Consider the following 22,200-nt stretch of genomic DNA (forward strand, 5'->3'; position numbering starts at 1 on the left):
GTTGAAGAGGCAGAAGCAGTGTATTAACTTCTACATACAGAAGAAGGATTGAAACAACTCGTGGGGACGGCAAGACTTGTACAGCAGACCCTTCTCCATCTCTCCCCACAGTAACCCATTGCCCAGTCAGCGACATGTAACGCCCCTGTCCATGCTTACTGGGCCAATTATCTGTGGTGAAATGCACCCTGTCACACAGAGTTTCTCAAGGAATCAGTGATGTTTAGTGCGACATGCTGGTGTAGCGCGTGCAAGCCTTTGTTGGAGAAGGAGTGGCGCCTGGGCATCGGCTCTTGGGGCACTGCGATGGGCATAAGGTCTCGTAAATCCTCGGTTAAAAAGGTTGGAAAGGCAGCATTTTGGTAGCCAATAGTTTCCAGATGCTGAAAGTCAACCTCTAAGCCATGTCATGCCCTTCTAAAAGCATGTAAAACACAGTAAGGGGACTCCAACCTCAGTCTCCCTCGTTGCCACTAACTGGGCCACACACACCCCACTTGACTGGCATCAGTTGACCCCCCTTTTGAATAAGAAACAGATGCTTTGCATGAAGCACTCTCAAAAATACGCGTGCCTTTCCCGTCCCCTGGCTGACCCAGGGGAAGAAAAGTCCTCTGAGAGCCATGACTTGTTCATCTTGGTTCTTTTAGAAACACAGCGAGGGGACTCCAACCACAGTTTCCCTCGTTTCCACTAACTGGGCCACACACACCCCACTTGAATGGCATCAGTTGACCCCCCTTTTGAATAAGAAACAGATGCTTTGCATGAAGCACTCTCAAAAATACGCGTGCCTTTCCCGTCCCCTGGCTGACCCAGGGGAAGAAAAGTCCTCTGAGAGCCATGACTTGTTCATCTTGGTTCTTTTAGAAACACAGCGAGGGGACTCCAACCACAGTCTCCCTCGTTGCCACTAATTGGGCCACACACACCCCACTTGACTGGCATCACTTGACCCAACTTTTGAAAAAGAAAAAGATGCTTTGCATGAAGCACTCTCAAAAATACGCGTGCCTTTCCCATCCCCTGGCTGACCCAGGGGAAGAAAAGTCCTCTGAGAGCCATGTCCACATTGTCAGTGGACAGACACGTGTGCTTATCTGCCAGCAGACCCCCAGCAGCACTGAAGACAGGTTCCGAGAGAACGCTGGCTGCAGGACACGACAAGATCCCCAAGGCGTACGTGGCGAGCTCAGGCAATTTATCCAGATTGGAAGCCTAAAATGAGCAGGGCTCAAGTTGCACAATAATGGAATCGATGTTTCCTTGCATATACTCATATATCTGTGTGTCCTCCTCTTTTTCCTTGTCCAGCTGTTTTGTTTTCGCATGAGTATATGTCCTTGTCACTTTCCCATGTGTTTGAGTTGTTTGTCACCTTTTGGACACCTTTGAGGGTGTTTTCTAGGTGTTTTTATGTGTTTGTGATTGCCTGCCATTGTTGCCTATGCAGTTCGAGTTCGGTTCGTCGAACGTTCGACGAGCCGAACTCGAACGGGATCTCCGTTCGGCGAGCCGACCTCGAGCCGAACCGGGACCTGTTCGCTCATCTCTAGTGGTGAGAATATGGAACCCACATAAGATTCACAGAATTCTAGAACATTGATCCGTGAAAATGAAAAAATAAATTTTTGCCCCAAAAATGTTGCATCAACTTAAATTTTTTGATTTTCACAATCGATAAGGAAGAAATTGGACCATAGAATTTGTTGTGCAATTTTCCATGACTAAAAAAATATCCCATATTTGGAGTAAAACTACTTTATGGGCACAAAGCAGAGCTTGGAAGGAAATAAGTGCTTTTTTGGCTTGAATGTTTCTGCTCTTTTGGCATGACAAGGGATCTCCAAATGTGACAACATGTCACATTTGGAGATCCCTTGCCATGCCAAAAGAGCAGAAACCCCCTCCCCATAAATAAATCCATACTGGAAACTACTCCTTTCAAGGAATTAATCTTGGGTTGTAGAGAGCAATGTTATTCCTCAGGTGATTCATGGAATAGTATAACATTAGGCAGTAAATATTAAAAAAAAATTACATTTTTTCCAATAAAATGTTGTTTTGGCAACAATTTGTGTTTGAAAACTACTTTTGAGGCACAGTGCAAAGCTCACAGTTCAGATCAGATTTATTTGGAATTGTTTGGGGGTTGTTATTTCACATTAACAGAGCCCTTTACATGCCAGAAAGCAGATCCACCTATAAGTGACCCCATTTTACAAACTGTACCACTCAATAAATTAATTTAGGGGTGCAGTGAACATATTAGAAACATATTTTTCCAAAGGAAACAAGAAGTACCCTAGCTACAGACTAATGTTGAAATATAACTTTTATTATGTCTTTGGGATAAAGTGACCTGTATTGCAAAAACACAGATAGCAGGATGGTATATTTATAAATTTATAAGCCAATGGATAAATGCATAGTGTCTAATTAGGGTTGAAGTTCAATTCATATATGGCCGCAGACCATTTAACTTCTCAACTTAGCTTCCAGCTTAAATTCTCCCTATTAAGACATTAAAATGCCTCCCTGCCACTGCCTATTAAAAGTATTCAGCTATCATCACAGGTTCCCATGATCCTCCATCTGTCACCACAAATCACTTGAGTGATGTCATCGCTGATCGCAGGGCTAATTCATTCTCTGTCTAAACCTGATAGCGGGCGATCACTATTCTAAGGTACTTGCTGTACGTTCAGATGTAGCAGAGCTGGAATTGTCATGGGACCTTGTGTGGATTACGTCAGACCTGCAGGGGTGTTTCTGGTGTTAATAAAGTGGTGAAAGAGGGTGTTTTTTTGTCTTTTATTAAAAATAAAAGATGTTTTGGTGTTTGTGTTTATTTCTTTTCACTTACAGATTAGTAATGGGGTACTCTCATAGATGCCTCCCATTACTAATCTAGGGATTAGTGGCAGCTGTGAGCTGACATTAACCCCTTATTACCCTACTGCCACCACACCAGGGCAATCAGGAAGAGCCGGGTAAAGTTCCGGCATCATTGCATCTAACGGATACAGCAATCCTGGGTGGCTGCAGGCTGTTATTTTTAGGTTGAGGACCAATAAGCATGGATTTACCCAGCCTGAGAAAACCAGCCCCCAGCTGTTGTGCTTTATCATGGTTGGACATCAAAATTGTGGGGACTGCATGCTGTTTTTTAATTATTTATTTAAATGATTAAAAAATACCAACCTGCATGTGGCCCCTCTTATTTTGATACACAGAAAAGATAAGCGCATGGTTGGGGGATGCAGCCAGTAGCCATACGCTTTATCTGTGCTGGGTATCATTATATGGGGGACCCTACACCAATTTTTTTATTTATTTATTTTTACTGCAATCTACAGTGCCTGTGATTGGTTGCAGTCAGATGCTGTCACACAGGCTGGGCGCGCGCCTAACTGAAACCAATCACAGATGCCAGGACTGCCGGTGGGCGGGAGACTGTAAGAAAAAGGCTTTTATGGTAAAATTGCTGAAAAAAAACCCACTACTGAGATTCACCAATAAGAGGCTTATTTGGGCCCTAAAATGAAGACAAAGCACCCAACAAGTGCCCATCATTCTGTCCTCTAGACAAATGCGCTGCAGAGAGAACTGTCGATCAAAGCATTTGTGGACAAGACAAGTTCACTTTACGTTGCAAAATTTGGGTTAGGGGAGAAGAAATTGAGTAGCCTAGCAGATAGACACACAATAAGATATTTGGAATAGCCAAAGGTGCTGCAATGGTAGGCAGGGTCCTACTGAAAGTCACCATAACCACTTAATTTGTACTCAAATGAGGCTCATTTAGTGGCTGGACTTCATAGGGGAACATTCATTAATTTCCAAAATTACTGGAAAAAAACTCAAGTCAGATAAGAAGGGAAGGGGGTAAAGCCTGCTTTACACGTTGCAATTTCGCATACGATATCGTATGCGATTCGTATGTGTGGCACTTTCAATTTGTTGAACGTGCTGCACAAACGGTTAACCCCGTCACACATACTTACCCGTCCATACGACCTCGCTGTGGGCGGCGAACGTCCACTTCCTGGAGTGGGAGGGACGATCGGCGTCACATCGACGTCACGCGGCAACCGGCCAATAGAAGCGGAGGGGCGGAGATGAGCGGGACGTAAAGATCCCGCCCACCTCTTTCCTTCCACATTGCCGGCTGGAGCCGCGGGAGGCAGGTAAGATCTGTTCAATGTTCCCGGGGTGTCACACACTGAGATGTATGTTGCTTCGGGAACATTGAACAACCCGACGTGCAATTCGTCAGGATTGAACAACGTGTATGCGATGAACGTTTTAACGTTCAATCGCAATCGCACGTACCTGTCACACACAACAATATAACTTACGATGCCGGACGTGCGTCACTTACGACGTGACCCCGCCGACACATCGTAAGATATATTGTAGCGTGTAAAGCGGGCTTTAGACAGGCCTGTAAGAATTATATTTTAAACATGCACTTTAATGTGAACAAAAAAAAGTTTTCTCAAAGGCTTCTAAGTTCTTATAGTACATAGAAATATCTACGTTATTCTAAAGGGGAAAAGAGGATCCTAATATTAATACTCTTAATTATTTTTTTTTATTTTTATCCTAACTGTAAAAAGTTCTCCAGACCTTTGTGAACAGTGTTATTTCTGCAATATGGCACTGTCACTTTAACTGCTTTTTTTTTTTTTTTTTCACTATAAAGATACATTTAATATCTATTTCTCAGCAGTGTACAAACTGACATCATCTACTCATAAAAGCAGAATGCTTTGCTTTTTTTAAGCTTCAAGCTGAATAACAAATTGCCACAGATGACAGCATAAAAGAATAACATAATGGAATCAAAAGAAAATTCATTGTCAACAGAAACCCCCTGCTGAGGAATTTCAATTTCATATATCTAATTATCCCTGTCAGTTGGAAGAACTGACAAAAAGCATTCTTTGTTCTCCCTTTCTGCCTCCCGCATCTCACTCTCAATTAATTCCGGCATACAAATATGACTAATTGTCTTTGCAGTGCTCAAGAGCTCTGTATATAAATGTTCATGAACTGAAAATGATTTGGAGAGTATTCAAGCATCGATTTATGATATTCGAACACAATAGACATGCATAATTCAGGTGACCATGTTACTATCCTCACAAGCCCTTATTACAAAGATTAGGCTGGATTCTCTTTTCACATGCCTTTTTTTCTCTCTGTATCTGCTTTGTGACAATAACTCACTTTGCACCTATTGAAAAAGGGAGCATTATATGTCCCCTGCTCCCTATTGAAGTTGCCATGAACCAAATTATCAGTATTTAAATGATACAGTGAAGCAAAACTAGAGCATTGCCCCGTATATGTCAATGGGTAGATATTACAGTAGTACTTTTTGTTTGTTTTTTTATTTAATATTTATTAACATACATAATACATTTGTACTTTGTTTTTATTTATTAACATATTGTAATTATTTTCATAAATTATAAGAAAAATGTTTTTAGCTTTTACAGGTAATCAAGTTTACCGTACTTTAACTTTCTTTATTGAGCTTTTTTCTGTGGAATAATCTGTTTTTACTACTAGGGATGATCGAATACCTCAATTATTCGGCTTCGTGAATATCCGACGAATAAGTCGCCGCTATCTGAATATTCGATGTGCAATGTAAGTCTATGGGAAGCCCAAATAGTTTCGAATAGTTGTTATTTGGGTTTCCCGTAGACTTACATTGCACATCGAATATTCGCGAATAGTCGAATAGCGGTGACCTATTCAGCAAATATTCTCAAAGCCGAATATTTGAGGTATTCGATCATCCCTATTTACTACTTAACCATTTCTTGCTAATATAATGTCATTTCCATAAGTTTTCTAGCCAACACAAGTGGCCATACTACGGCCCTATTTTATCCAAACCACAAGAGGTAACTTGTAGAGATGTATGTGTCACTACTGCACTTATGTGTGACTATTAATTCATATTGCGAAAAACTAAGTTTTCTTTATATCTAGTGATGAGCGAGTACTAAAAAGCTCGGGTGCTCGAAGCTCGGGCCGAGCCTCCCAAGATACTCGTGTACTCGGCCCGAGCAACGAGCCCAATGTTATCCTATGGGAGACCCGAGTATTTTTGTGAAATGACCCCCCGGCAGCATGGAGAAACCCTAAAAATGTCACAAAAGTCTCAGAAGAGTGCTCAAATGACATGGCAACAGCATGGGGAAGACCCCTTGAAGCATTTATCACTCAAAAGTCACAGCTGTGAACAATTTTGTCCGCGTTTTACGCCATTTTTACGGACTCACCAGAAAACCTTCCAAAATGACCCCAAAATGATTTTTCATGGCGGAAATGTTAAGGGCACATACCCAATAGTGAGATAGAGCTGGTGTATGTTACTTTTTGAGATTAATACATGAAAGATTTTACGTGAAAACATTGTGTGGCACTCCGATGTCCCTGAGAAGAGACGTACATGAAGGCCTCTTGAGTCTAATGTGCACATTTTGAGGAAGTGAGTCTTTGTAGTATTTTCCTTTGCCAGGGCAGTCCAAAATTGTGAGGTTCACCAATGCCCCTGCATACAGACGTGCATGAGGGCCTGTAAACCTGAAGTGCCCATTGTAAGGAAGTGGGTCTATTGTAGTATAGCCCTTAGGCAGGGCAGCCAAAAATTGGGAGGCTCCACATTGTCCCTGGATAGAGACGTGCATGATGGCCTGTAAACCTGAAGTGTCCATTGTCAGGAAGTGGGTGTATTATAGTATAGCCCTTAGGCAGGGCAGCCAAAAATTGGGAGGCTCCACATTGTCCCTGGATAGAGACGTGCATGATGGCCTGTAAACCTGAAGTGCCCATTGGAAGGAAGTGGGTCTATTGTAGTATAGCCCTTAGGCAGGGCAGCCAAAAATTGGGAGGCTCCACGTTGTCCCTGGATAGAGACGTGCATGAGGGCCTGTAAACCTGAAGTGCCCATTGTAAGGAAGTGGGTCTATTGTAGTATAGCCCTTAGGCAGGGCAGCCAAAAATTGGGAGGCTCCACGTTGTCCCTGGATAGAGACGTGCATGAGGGCCTGTAAACCTGAAGTGCCCATTGTAAGGAAGTGGGTCTATTGTAGTATAGCCCTTAGGCAGGGCAGCCAAAAATTGGGAGGCTCCACGTTGTCCCTGGATAGAGAGGTGCATGAGGGCCTGTAAACCTGAAGTGCCCATTGTAAGGAAGTGGGTCTATTGTAGTATAGCCCTTAGGCAGGGCAGCCAAAAATTGGGAGGCTCCACGTTGTCCCTGGATAGAGACGTGCATGAGGGCCTGTAAACCTGAAGTGCCCATTGTAAGGAAGTGGGTCTATTGTAGTATAGCCCTTAGGCAGGGCAGCCAAAAATTGGGAGGCTCCACGTTGTCCCTGGATAGAGACCTGTTAGGTTCTTAGTGCCTCCGTGCTTGCATTTAAAAACCGCACGTGTGTGCCTGTTGGTGGCAGCTTTCCGCTGCATTTGTGTGAGTTTTGCAAAAACTTGGATATAACGCACAAGTCTAGTGAATACACATCAGCACAGCATTGCAAAATGCGCAAGGGCATTGTCAACGAACAAGGAAGTGGACGTGATGGTGGTGCAGGCAGAGACCGAGGTTGTGTGCAAGCTCTAATTTCGCCACAACAAAGGGCCACATCTAGTCGCTCGCACGTCCTGTCCCAAATTCTTTGGGACCGCTGCAGTACACCGCTCTTGAACCAAGACCAGTGTCAACAGGTTGTTAGTTGGATAGCGGATAATGCTTCCAGTCAGATTGGCACCACCACAAACACTCTGTCTTCCACACGGTCAAGTGTCAGTAGCCGTGATACTGCACCGCACATTTCAGAACCTGATCCTCCTTCCTACCACCAGGCCGAGTACACGTCCACGGACATTACTGATATCACACTTGGACACTCGGAAGAGCTGTTCGTTCACGTTTCCATTCACAAATTCTGGCCTCTCACCAGCTCCTGTTGAAGTGGGCCATGACGAGATTGTATGTACAGATGCCCAAATATTTGAGCAGCCACGTTCTCACGAAGTTGGCAACGTGTCTCAACAAGGGGTGGACGATGATGAGACACAATTGTCAGGAAGTCAGGAGGAGGAGCAGGGTGCGGAAGAGGAAGATGACGTGGTGGATGATCCAGTAACTGACCCAACCTGGCAGGAGGATATGCAGAGCGAGGACAGCAGTGCACAGGGGGAGGGAGGCGTAGCATCCCAACAGGCAGTAAGAAGCAGAGTGGTGGCCCCAGGCAGACGTCAGGCAACTGTTCCCCGGAACAACACGACACAAGGTGCCTGTACAAATGTTAGGTCTTCCTGAGTCTGGCTGTAATACTATTGTATGTATTGAGGATTTCGATTGCGTTAGGGCAATGACAACCAGAGACGAGTTCTTGGTGCAATACGTTTATAATATGCAACCAGCAAATATGTACATAAACGGAACAAAAACACAGTAGAACATAAATACAGGAAATACCTTCCAGGGATGGAGCGAAAGGGAATTCCCGGGACCGCGCACCGGACTCCCCCAGGGAGACCACCAAGAGCGAACCCCTATACAGGGACTGTCTGGCAATCACCCCAGAAGCCCTAAATGCGCAGCAGCCGGGACACAAAAGGGCAATAGGTAAGTCCAAAAATGTCCGTACGTGATGTGAGTCCAGAGTGGTATTAAACGGAAGGAACCGGGCAGAAGTGCCGACCAAAGACGGCAAACGGAGTCCGGGCACAGCTAGATGATACCAGATGAAGTCCAGATTCGGTGTCGGTTGTTTTCCAAGAGGATCCGAATAACAATCAGGAACCAAAAGCTGCAGGGCAGGAGCACACAGGAAGCAGTATACTCAGGCACTGGACTAAGCTTTAGGGGCGGCTTTTAAACAGATGGAAAGGAAGTAGGGCAACAGAACAGAAAACTCCATGTTAACAAAGGGCAAGCTCTTTCAAAAGAAAACTGGAAAACCCGGAACTCTGACACTGGCAGTTTTTTAAGTTGGCTCCAGATGATTCTAAAAAGGCCATTTGCAACACCTGCCATGCCAGCATCAGCAGGGGTACCAAAACTAGCAGCCTGACCACCACCAGCATGATCAGGCACATGTCAGCCAAGCACCCGACTTTGTGGGAAGTACAACAGAGTCCAGGAGCAGTGCTTGCTGATGTCACTGCTACGTCTTCGCTGGTTGTGCATGTGAGCCAATCCCCTGTCCATGCTGCCTGCGAACAAGCCTCCTCCACTCCTGCACCTGCAGTTGCCTATGCAGAAAGAACACCATCATCAAGCACGTCCTTGTCCCAGCGCAGCGTTCAGTTATCCATTCAGCAAACCTTTGAACGCAGGCGCAAATACACTGCCAACACCCCACATGCCACAGTTCTAAATGCTAACATTTCGCGACTGCTTGCGCTGGAAATGTTGCCTTTTAGGCTGGTTGAGACAGAAGCATTCCGCGACCTGATGGTGGCAGCTGTCCCACGTTACTCGGTCCACAGCCGCCACTATTTCTCCCGGTGTGCCGTCCCCGCATTGCATAACCACGTGTCACAAAACATCACACGTGCCCTGAACAACGCTGTTTCAGCCAAAGTCCACCTAACCACAGACACGTGGACAAGTGCATGTGGGCAAGGCCGCTACATCTCGTTGACGTCACACTGGGTTAATATTGTGCAAGCTGGGACCCAGTCTGAGCGAGGGACGGAACACGTCCTTCACACACCAAGTTTTGCAGGCCCTACCTCAGTCAGGGTTTCACACACACTCTACAGCTCCGGAATGTCATGCTCCTCAGCCTCCTCCTCCTCCTGCGCATCCTGATCCACTTTACCCTCCACACCAGTCCCAAGCTGGAAGTGTCGCGGGCGGAGGAGGGGACGGTGCGCTCTCCCACTGCTTGGGTCCGGCTGACGCAGCTCTACGGCTGCTGCTGCTCGTTGGCTCGAGCGATGGCCGGATCCCGGGGACTCGAGCGGCGCTACTCGCCCGTGAGTGAAAAGGGGTGGTTTGGGTTTTGGGGATATTGTCCGTGACGCCACCCACGGTTGTGGTGATTGTGTGGACACCACCGCTGCTCTGGACGGGGATCCCGGGAGCCTGTGACAGGGAGCAGCTTTGTTGTTATTTCTCCCCTCCATGGGTAGGGGGGTTGGTTGTCCCGGGGCCTGGTGATGGGGTAGAGATGGATGACAGGCGGGTTGCGGGGCCTGATGAAGTGCAGGGTCGCAGGGGCAGCGCTGTGCCGCACGGCACGGAGGTACTCACTCAGCCCAATGATGATGACACAGTTCACGGTAAAACAAGTGGCTGGATGGACGGGTCACTCGGACGGCTGCGGTTGTTCCTCCCTGCAGGTTAGTGATGACTGTCTCTCCCTGCACCTAAGTTAAGTGTTGGTAGTGATGGTTTCCCAACGGTAACCCGCTCCCCGACCTGGATATGGGCCGGAGGAGCCCCTTTTGCCCACAGGCGCTGGCCCTGGGAGACGGTTGCCCTTGGCGGTGGCGGTGTCTCCCCTTCACGGTTGGACGGTTGCCTTCTATCTGGACTTGGCTGTTTGGAAACCCTGAGGTCCCCTTCACTAACGGATTTGGCAAATTCACGGCGACACCAAGCCTTGCCGGGATCCGAAAGTCCTCTGCCAATGGTGCTGGCTTCTCTTTGTATACCGGTCCGGTACGGCCGGGTCACCACCCGTCCACGGTCCTTACGGCAGACTCCAATCGGCCTCCACTGCAGACGGTCACCACATCCTGCCAACCTTGCTGTCCTGTCCGGGCCACACACCCGGACCAACTTCAGGCTCTTTGCTGTCACTTTTCTCCTCTCTACTACTTTCCTCCTTCCACTTCCTTAGCTTAACTCTCACTGCCTGTGTTTTCCCTCCTCCTCGGTGGGTGGAGACCAACCGCCTGGCTCCACACCCTGGTGTGGACAACAGCCCCTGGGAAGGCAACAAGGATTTTGTGTTTTGACTATGATATGCCTGCAGGGAGTGTGGGGTGTTTAAGTGTTGTGCTCTGTGGCCCCTGGCTTGTCCAGGGCGACACAGAAGCACTGCAGCACTGCCTCGGCGAAGCGGCAACAGGCAGTGCTGAAGCTAATCTGCATAGGTGACAACAAACCCCACAATGCAGAAGAGGTGTGGACAGCTCTGAAACAGAAGGCAGATCACTGGCTCACAACTCTGAACCTAAAGCCAGGAAAGGTCGTGTGTGACAATGGCCGGAACCTGGTGGCGGCTTTGAGGCGAGGCCAGCTGACACATGTTCCATGCGTGGCCCATGTGCTCAACCTCGTGGTTCAGCGGTTTCTAAAGTCATACTCAGAGCTGTCTGATCTGCTGGTAAAAGTTCGCCGCCTGTCTGCACATTTTCGAAAGTCACTTACTGCTTCAGCCGGCCTTGCCGGCTTAAGACGCCGTTTGCATCTTCCGGCACACAGACTGGTGTGTGATGTCCCCACGCGTTGGAATTCAACTCTGCACAAGTTGGTCAGGATATGTGAGCAGAAGAGGGCAGTTGTTGAGTACCTGCATCACCTAAGCCGTCGGGAAATGGGTCAAACTCCACACATAACACCTGAGGAGTGGAGATGGATGTCCGACCTATGCACCATCCGCCAAAACTTTGAGGACTCCACCAAGATGGTGAGCGGTGATGACGACATTATTAGCGTCACCATACCGCTTCTCTGCCTTCTAAAATGGTCTCTGCTCAAAAAACAACCATGATGCATTGCAGGCGGAGCGCGATGAGTTTGAGCAAGAAACAGTAGTGGGTGTGGGTGATGATAACACACAGCCCAGCCTCGTCTCATCACAACGTGCAGTGGAGGACTATGACGAGGAGGAGGATGAAGACATGGAGCAACTCTCTGGCCAAATTGAGGATATGACATGCAGTCATATCCTCGGTTCAGCGTGGCTGGCCAGAGGACAGGGTAGATGATGAGGAGGAGGAGGAGGAGGAGGGCATGTTCAGTCATCGTGTTGGTCAGGATACTGAAGTGATGGCTGTTAAGAGTCTGGCACACATGGCTGACTTTATGGTAAGCTGCCTGTCTCGTGACCCTCGCGTTAAGAACATCTTGGCCGACAATCATTACTGGTTGGTAACACTGTTAGACCCACGCTAAAAGGAGAACTTTATGTCTCTTATTCCCGAGGCGGAGAGGTCAGGCAAAATGCAGCAGTTCCAGAAGGCCATAGTCACGGAAGTAGGCAAAGCATTCCCCTCACAAAACGCTAGCGGCATAGGTCAGGAATCAGTGGACAACCAAGGCGTACAGCCGAGAGGGGCACAAGTCCAATCCGCCAGAGGTAGGGGAACAGTCTTTAAGATGTGGGACAGTTTTCTCAGCCCCTCACATACCACAGCCCCTGAGGTGAGGGGTAGTGCCACAAGAAATCCTAAGTTTGGCCAGATGCTCAAGGAGTACCTTGCAGATCAAACAACTGTACTCCGACATTCCTCTGTGCCTTACAATTAATGTGTATCCAAGCTGGACACGTGGCATGAATTGGCTCTTAGTCTCTATGCCTTGGAAGTCCTGGCCTGCCCTGCCGCTAGCGTTTTGTCAGAGCGTGTTTTTAGTGCCGCAGGTGGAATCATTACAGATAAACGCACCCGCCTGTCAACTGTAAATGCTGACAGGCTGACTCTGATCAAGATGAACAAGGGTTGGATTTGGCCAGACTTCACCACACCACCAGCAAATGACAGCGGAATTTAAAGTTTGTAACGGGAATTTGCCATGTACCTCCACTCACCCATGGTAACACACTTCTGGACTTTGGCTAATCGCTGGACTGCTCCTCCTTCTCCTCATGCGCCATCATGGTGACCGTTACAATAGTTAAGCCGTTGTTTCAGGTATACCCCCAGTGGTAAATTTTTTCGCCCATTCTTTCTGAATGGGCATTACAACGACAGGAGACCCGCTCCTTTGCAATGGGAACAATGTTTTGAGGCCCTCATGCACATCTCTATCCAGGGACAATGTGGAGCCTCCAAATTTTTGGCTGCCCTGCCTAAGGGCTATACTACAATAGACCCACTTCCTTACAATGGGCACTTCATGTTTACAGGCCATCATGCACGTCTCTTTCCAGGGACAATATGGAGCCTGACGCTGCCACCGACAGACACAAATGTGCTGTTTTTAAATGCAAGCACGGACGCAATAAGAACCTAACTGGTTTTTAGGAGCGACAATTACTGAGAAGTCTGACTCTATCAGACACTGCTGACTGACGTGTATTATACACTAGACTTGAGCATTATATAATAGTTTGTGCAAAACGCGCACCTGTACGCTGCCACCGACAGACACACACGTGCTGTTTTTAAATGCAAGCACGGACGCAATAAGAACCTAACTGGTTTTTAGGAGCGACAATTACTGAGAAGTCTGACTCTATCAGACACTGCTGACTGACGTGTATTATACAGTAGACTTGAGCGTTATATAATAGTTTGTGCAAAACGCGCACCTGTACGCTGCCACCGACAGACACACACGTGCTGTTTTTAAATGCAAGCACGGACGCAATAAGAACCTAACTGGTTTTTAGGAGCGACAATTACTGAGAAGTCTGACTCTATCAGACACTGCTGACTGACGTGTATTATACACTAGACTTGTGCGTTATATAATAGTTTGTGCAAAACGCGCACCTGTACGCTGCCACCGACAGACACACACGTGCTGTTTTTAAATGCAAGCACGGACGCAATAAGAACCTAACTGGTTTTTAGGAGCGACAATTACTGAGAAGTCTGACTCTATCAGACACTGCTGACTGACGTGTATTATACACTAGACTTGAGCGTTATATAATAGCTTGTGCAAAACGCGCACCTGTACGCTGCCACCGACAGACACACACGTGCTGTTTTTAAATGCAAGCACGGACGCAATAAGAACCTAACTGGTTTTTAGGAGCGACAATTACTGAGAAGTCTGACACTATCAGACACTGCTGACTGACGTGTATTATACACTAGACTTGAGCATTATATAATAGTTTGTGCAAAACGCGCACCTGTACGCTGCCACCGACAGACACACACGTGCTGTTTTTAAATGCAAGCACGGACGCAATAAGAACCTAACTAGTTTTTAGGAGCGACAATTACTGAGAAGTCTGACTCTATCAGACACTGCTGACTGACGTGTATTATACACTAGACTTGAGCGTTATATAATAGTTTGTGCAAAACGCGCACCTGTACGCTGCCACCGACAGACACACACGTGCTGTTTTTAAATGCAAGCATGGACGCAATAAGAACCTAACTGGTTTTTAGGAGCGACAATTACTGAGAAGTCTGACACTATCAGACACTGCTGACTGACGTGTATTATACACTAGACTTGTGCGTTATATAATAGTTTGTGCAAAACGCGCACCTGTACGCTGCCACCGACAGACACACACGTGCTGTTTTTAAATGCAAGCACGGACGCAATAAGAACCTAACTGGTTTTTAGGAGCGACAATTACTGAGAAGTCTGACACTATCAGACACTGCTGACTGACGTGTATTATACACTAGACTTGTGCGTTATATAATAGTTTGTGCAAAACGCGCACCTGTACGCTGCCACCGACAGACACACACGTGCTGTTTATAAATGCAAGCACGGACGCAATAAGAACCTAACTGGTTTTTAGGAGCGACAATTACTGAGAAGTCTGACACTATCAGACACTGCTGACTGACGTGTATTATACACTAGACTTGTGCGTTATATAATAGTTTGTGCAAAATGCGCACCTGTACGCTGCCACCGACAGACACACACGTGCTGTTTTTAAATGCAAGCACGGACGCAATAAGAACCTAACTGGTTTTTAGGAGCGACAATTACTGAGAAGTCTGACACTATCTGGACTGTTTTAGACTGTGTACACCAGCCCCAGATATGATGAAGGCTGGTATACGGTCACGACTAGGAATGGCTATATACCCTGCCTGCCTGCCTGCCTGTATACTGCTACAATAGTCCTGACAAGGACTCTTCTGGTCACTAGCCTGTATTCCGACCTGGCTATACCCTGCCTGTATATAGCAACAATAGTCCTGAGAAGGACTCTGCTACTGTACTCCGACCTGGCTATACCCTGCCTGCCTGTATACAACTAGAATAGTCCTGAGAAGGACTTCTGGTCACACTGTTTGCAGCCCTGCTCCGGTACTAACTATAAAGGGCCGCAAAGCTTTCCCTGAATCAGCGACACTCTCCCTGCACTGACTGTCTGGATAGCTGTGAGCAGAGCACAGCGCGCCGGCCGGTATAAAGGCTCGGTCACGCTGTGCAGGCCGGCCAATCACTGCAATTCCACAACTAACAGGGCTGTGGCATTGCAGTGGTCTGCCAGCCAATCCCTGCATGAGGGCTGGCTCTCAAAAGAGCGCCAACATGCAGAAATGAAGACCACGAGTACAGCACGAGTATCGCGAGATTACTCGGTCCCCGCCGAGCAGCCCGAGTACAGCGATACTCGTGCGAGTACCGAGTAGTTACAAGCATGCTCGCTCATCACTATTTATATTACATTCCAAGCAAATCCAACAAAAAATATTTGTGCTCCTTGAATCTCCCTCATTTGACAAACTGCTTACAGAGCTTTCTCAGCTTATAGTAAGGAGTCAAAAAAGTCCCTGTGCAGCCATGGCCTGAATACTAAAAAAGGAGTTTATTGCTTAGAAGAATTAGATTAACTAAAAACATAGATAGACAGACAGACCATAGATTACAAAAAAAAGAAAAAAGGAGCCGCATAAAATCTAGGTGAGAAACTGACTTTTTATTTTAGGCATCAATAATAAACTTTTCTGCTCCAACAAATAGTCACTTCTTAAACTGTATTCCATAGCCTAAATTAATAAATCCTTTTTGTTTGTTTAGATAGAAAATTAGAAAGATATATAGAAAGATAGATAGATCGATAGATAGCTAGCTAGATAGATAGCTAGATAGATAGATAGATAGATAGATGGAATGAAATATTAAGAACAGAAAAATATGAAAGGCAGGTGCAAGGCCCTCCAGCAAGCCTTGAATCCTAAGTTAGAACGTATAAAAGTAGTGATGGGCAAACTCGTAGATATTTGGGATGGGTCTAACCCAATTTTTTGAAAAAAAAATACCCAGTTCATGCCCAAATGCCGATCCACATAGAAGTATATGGGGACCCGAATATTGTGTTTTAAAATGGTACTAGAAAGTCTATGGGGATTAGAGGAGGCATATTATACTTACTAAGTCTCACTTGAGGCGGTGACACTACTTTTGAGCCACTCATTACCCTCATAAATATTCACTGCTTTCCCAGCCCACTGGCAGTCTCGGCATCTCTGATTGATTGCAGACAGGCTGTGTCCCCACACTGTGTGACAGTGTGTCTCATTACTTGGAGTAATACACACTGTTTGCGTATCTACAGTAGTGTAAAAATAAATAAATAAAAAATAAAAAAATTGGCTTAGGGTCCCCTCATATTGTGATACCCAGCACAGATAAAGCATATGGCTACAGGCTGCAGGCCCCAGCCGTGTGCTTATTTTGGCTGTGTATCAAAATAAGAGGGACTCCATGCGGCTTTTTCAAATTATTTAAATAAATAATAAAAAAAAGAGTGTGGTTGCCCCCCATTTTGATACACAGCCATGATGAAACCGAAAGATGGGGATGGGAATTTCTGGCTAAGGAGACCCATGATTTTGGGTCCCCCAGCCTAAAAATAGCAGCCTGAAGCAGCCCAAAATTGATGCATCGATTAGGTGCGACAATCCTGTCACTTTACCCAGCTCATCCCAATTACCCTAGAAATCGGGGTAATATAAGGGGTTAATGAAATCTTGCAATTGCCACTAAACCCTAGATTAGCAATGGGAGGTGTTTATGAGACAACCTTCTCATTACTAATCTGTAAATGAAAAATAAAAACAAACACAAACACTAAAAAATCCTTTATTTGAAATAAAATTAAAAAACACACCATCTTTTACACTTTTATTAACCCCTTCACCCCCGGCCACTAAAACACCTTAATGACCGGGACATTTTTTGCAAATCTGCCATTTTGGCAGGTTAAAACTCTAGAACGCTTCCACACGTGATTCTAAGACTGTTTTTTTCATTACATATTGTACTTCATGATCATGGTAAATTTAGACCGATATTTTTTGCGTTTATTTAAGAACATTTCGGAAATTTGGTGAAAATTTAGAAAATTTCGCAATTTTCAAACTTTGAAATTTTATGCCCATAAATCCGAGGGATATATCACGCAAAATAGTTACTAAATAACATTTCCAACATGTCTACTTTATACCAGTGCAATTTTCAAAACAACATTTTATTTTGTTAGAAAGTTAGAAGGGGTCAAAGTTCATCAGCAATTTCTAATTTTTCCAACAAAATTTACAAAACCATTTTTTTTAGGGACCACATCACATTTGAAGTGACTTTGAGAGGTTTAGGTGACAGAAAATACCCAAAAGTGACACAATTCTGAAAACTTCACCCCTTACACTGCTCAATACTACATCTAAGAAGTTTATTAACCCTTTAGGTGCTTCACAGGAACCAAAGCAATGTGGAAGGAAAAAATGAAAATTTAACTTTTTTACAAAAAAATGTTACTTTAGCCATAAAATTTTGCATTTTCACTAGGATATCAGAAAAAAACTGCACATAGCTTTTATTGTGCAATTTCTCCTGAGTACGCCGATACCTCATATATGGAGGAAATATGTTGTTTGGCACACGATAGAGCTTGGAAGGGAAGAAGCGCCATTCGAAATTTTGAAAGCAAAATTAGCTGGAATCATTAGTGGATGCCATGTTGGGTTTGGAGACCCCCTGTGGTGCCTAAACAATGAAGCTCCCCCACAAGTGACCCCATTTTGGAAACTAGACCCCTCAAGGAATTTATCTAGATGTTTATTGAGCCCCATGAACCCCCGAGGGCTTCACAGAAGTTGATAACGTTGAGCCGTAAAAAAAGAAAACAAAAAAAAAAAAAACAATTACCACAAAATTGTTGTTTCAAACTTTCAACCAAGCAGGTTTTTTTGCACAAGGGTATCAGGAAAAAAAATGCACCATAAAATGTATTGTGCAATTTCTCCTGGGTGTGCCAATACCTCAAATTTGGTGGAAATCAATTTTTTGAGCGCACAGTGGGGCTCAGGAGGGAGGGAGTGCCATTTGACTGCAAAATTAGCTGGGCTCATTAGCAGACACCATGTCGGGTTTGGAGAACCCGTGAAGTGCCTAAGCAATGAAGCTCCCCCACAAGTGACCCCATTTTTTGAACTAGACTCCTTAAGTAAATTTATCTAGGTGTTTGTTGAGCACTTTGAACCCCCGGGGGGCTTCACAGAAGTTTTTAACAGTGAGCTGTAAAAATAATTTATTTCTTTTTTACCACAAAATTGTTACTTCAAACGGGTAGCTTGTTTTTCACAAGGTATCAGGAATAAACGCACAGTTACATTTATTGTGCAATTTCTCCTGAGTACGCTAATAGCTTATATGTGGTGGAAATCAATTGTTTGGGCGCACGGCAGGGCTCAGAAGGGAAGGAGCATCATTTGAATTTTTGACAGCAAGATTAGCTAGAATTATTAGCGGATGCCATGTCTGATTTGGAGACCCCCTGAGGTGACTAAACAGTGGAAACCTCCCACAAGTGACCCCAATATGGAAACTGCACTCCCCAAAGCAAGATATGCCGATGTGTACTGAGCACTTTGAAGCCCCAGGTGCTTCAGTGAATTTTATAATGTGCCGTGAAAATGAAAAAAAATAATTTTTTACCACAAAAATGTTTTCATGGTCTCTATTTTTTCATTTTCACAAGGGCAACAGGATACAGTGGACCTCAAAATGTGTTGGAAAATTTCTCCTGAGTTTAAGCGTATGGCAGGGCTCTGAAGGCAAAAAGCGCCATTTGGATTTTCAAATGCAAATTGTCTGGAATAGTTAGCGGATGCCATGTTGCGTTTGAAGAGCCCCTGATGTTCCTAAACAGTGGAAACCCCCCCATGTGTGACCTCCCCTCAGGAAACTATGTGGGACATTGCGTAGAGTGTGTGGGGCGTGTAAAAAAAATAAATAAACTGTGTGTGTGTGTGTGTGTGTGAATCTGTTTTCTTTGACTATCAAAAAACCTAGAAAGAAAAAGAGAAAATACAATGGAGATTCGGATTTGGTAACATAAAAAGGAAACATACTAAACAAACATCAGTAAAAAACAAAAAAAAGTCCTGCCCAAAATTGCACACAGATGGCACATCACAGATTGGCGGCTGCAGGACGCACGGATGGATGGGGTGCAAAAAGGAATGTGGGATGATGGACAAAAAGAAAAACATTCTGACCAAAATTGCACACGAATGGTGATCTCATGTGCCCAACAGATCGGCAATCGACGGCTGCAGGATGCATTGATGAATAGGGTGCAAAAAGCGATGTGGGATGACAGAAAAAAAAATCCTGACCACAATTGCCCACGGATCGCGATCTGTGATGTGCACCACAGATCAGTGATCGACGGTTGCAGGAACGCACGAACGGATGAGGTGCAAAAAGCGACGTGGGATGACAGAAAAAAAAATTACACTGTGTGCAGAATTATTAGGCAAGTTGTATTTTAGCGGATTTCTTTTATTATTGATTAACAACTATGTTCTCAATCAACCCAAGAGACTCATAAATATCAAAGCTTAATACTTTTGGAAGTTGGAGTGGGTTTTTTTTAGATTTCGCTATCTTAGGAGGATATCTGTTTGTGCAAGTAACTATTACTGTGCAGAATTATTAGGCAACTTAATAAAAAGCAAATATATTCCCATCTCACTTGTTTATTTTCACCAAGTAAACTAATATAACTGCAAAAAATTTAGAAATAAACATTTCAGACATGCAAAAACAAACCCCCCAAAATTACTGACCAATATAGCCACCTTTCTTTATGATGACACTCAACAGCCTACCATCCATAGATTCTGTCAGTTGCTTGATCTATTTACGATCAACATTGCATGCAGCAGCCACCACAACCTCCCAGATACTGTTCCGAGAGGTGTACTGTTTTCCCTCCCTGTAGATCTTGCATTTTATGAGGGACCACAAGTTCTATATGGGGTTCAGATCAGGTGAACAAGGGGAGCATGTCATTTTTTTTTCATCTTTTAGACTTTTACTGTCCAGCCACGCTGGGGAGTAGTTGAATGCATGTGATGGAGCTTTGTCCTGCATGAAAATCATGTTTTTCTTGAACGATACCAACTTTTTCCTGTACCACTGCTTGAAGAAGTTGTCTTCCAGAAACTGGCAGTAGGTCTAGGAGTTGAGCTTCACTCCATCGTCAACCTGAAAAGGTCCCACAAGTTCATCTTTGATAATACCAGCCCATACCAGTACCCCACATCCACCTTGCTGGCGTCTTGAGTCGGAGTGGAGCTCTTTGCCCTTTACTGATACAGCCGCTTGCCCATCCATCTGGCCCATGAAGAGTCACTTTCATTTCATCAGTCCATAAAACCTTTGAAAAATCAGTCTTAAGATATTTCTTGGCCCAGTCTTGGCGTTTTATCTTATGTTTCCTGTTCAAAGGTGGTAGTTTTTCAGCCTTTCTTACCTTGGCCATGTCCCTGAGTATGGCACACCTTGTCCTTTTTGCTACTCCAGTAATGTTGCAGCTCTGAAATATGGCCAAACTGGAGGCAAATATCATCTTGACACTTCACACTTGATTTTTCTCAATTCATGGGCAGTTATTTTGCGCCTTTTTTGCCCAACACGCTTCTTGCGACCCTGTTGGCTATTTGCCATGAAACACTTGATTGTTCGGTGATCACGCTTCAAAAGTTTGGCAATTTCAAAACTGCTGCATCCCTCTGCGAGACATCTCACAATTTTGGACTTTTCAGAGCCTGTCAAATCTCTCTTCTGACCCATTTTGCCAAAGGAAAGGATGTTGCCTAATAGTTAAGAACACCTTATATAGGGTGTTGGTGTCATTACACCCCACCCCTCCTCATTACAGAGATGCACATCACCTGATTTACTTATTTGGTAGCTGGCTCTCAAGCCTATACAGCTTGGAGTAGGACAACATGTATAAAAAGTATCATGTGATCAAAATACTCATTTGCCTAATAATTCTGCACACAGTGTATACTCACAGGACCAGGAAAATCAGTGACCAGAAGATCTCTGCAGCAGGCAATTAGAAGGACGACTGAAGCTAGGACCCAGGAAACACCAGCAATGGAGGCACTCATCAGCAGATGACCTCATATGGATGAAGAGCTCGGACGACCTAGCAGGAAGAACCAGACAGCGGCGGCAGAAGGCAAGGGGATGTCGGAGGGGGACAGGAGAAGCCAAGGGGGAGGGGAGGAGGGGCAGGGGACAGGAGAAGCCATGGGGGGAGGATGGTAAGGGGACAGGAGAAGCCATGGGGGAGAGGAGAAGCCATGTGGAAGGGAAGGGGGGACGGACAGAGTGATCGGAGGAGGGAAAGTACTTGCAGTGGCGGCGATCGAGCAGCGGCGATGGGCAGCAGCAACGGCGGTGGCGTGGAACTACAAGTCCCAGCAGGGGCACACCACAGACTGGCTGGGGGAGGACTTTCCAGGTCAAAACAAGCCTTGGGAGAGACATCATTGTCAGGTCAGCCCCTCCCGCAAGCTGATTGGAGCAATTGCATGTCATAGCATGATCGCTCCAATCAGTGCTGCAGGGGGCACCACGTTTGATGTTCTCCAGCTATGATCTGCTGCTACAGCACCTCATAGCTGGATCTCATGGGATCTCACTGATTGGGGCATTTTTTTAGCCGAAAACAGTGTGATCTCTGTGATTGGTGATTCATAGTTGAACAGCCAATCACAATGATCGTGAATGGGGGTTGGTGATGCCACCCCCCCTGGGGTCAAGCAAAGGTCCCCTGCTGTAAGAAATAGGGGACATCATTTGATAGCTGTTGCTATAGCCACGGCAATCAAATGAATTTTAAGAAGTAAAGTTACATCCCTGGTCTTTAAGTCACGTAAAAATAGGACGTAACTTTACTGCCCGTGGTCGTGAAGGGGTTAATTCAGTTCTGAAGTAATCCACGCAAGGTTCCACTACAATTCCAGCTCCAA

This window comes from Anomaloglossus baeobatrachus, chromosome 6, assembly GCF_048569485.1.
Source record: "Anomaloglossus baeobatrachus isolate aAnoBae1 chromosome 6, aAnoBae1.hap1, whole genome shotgun sequence".
NCBI classification, from domain to species: Eukaryota; Metazoa; Chordata; class Amphibia; order Anura; family Aromobatidae; genus Anomaloglossus; species Anomaloglossus baeobatrachus.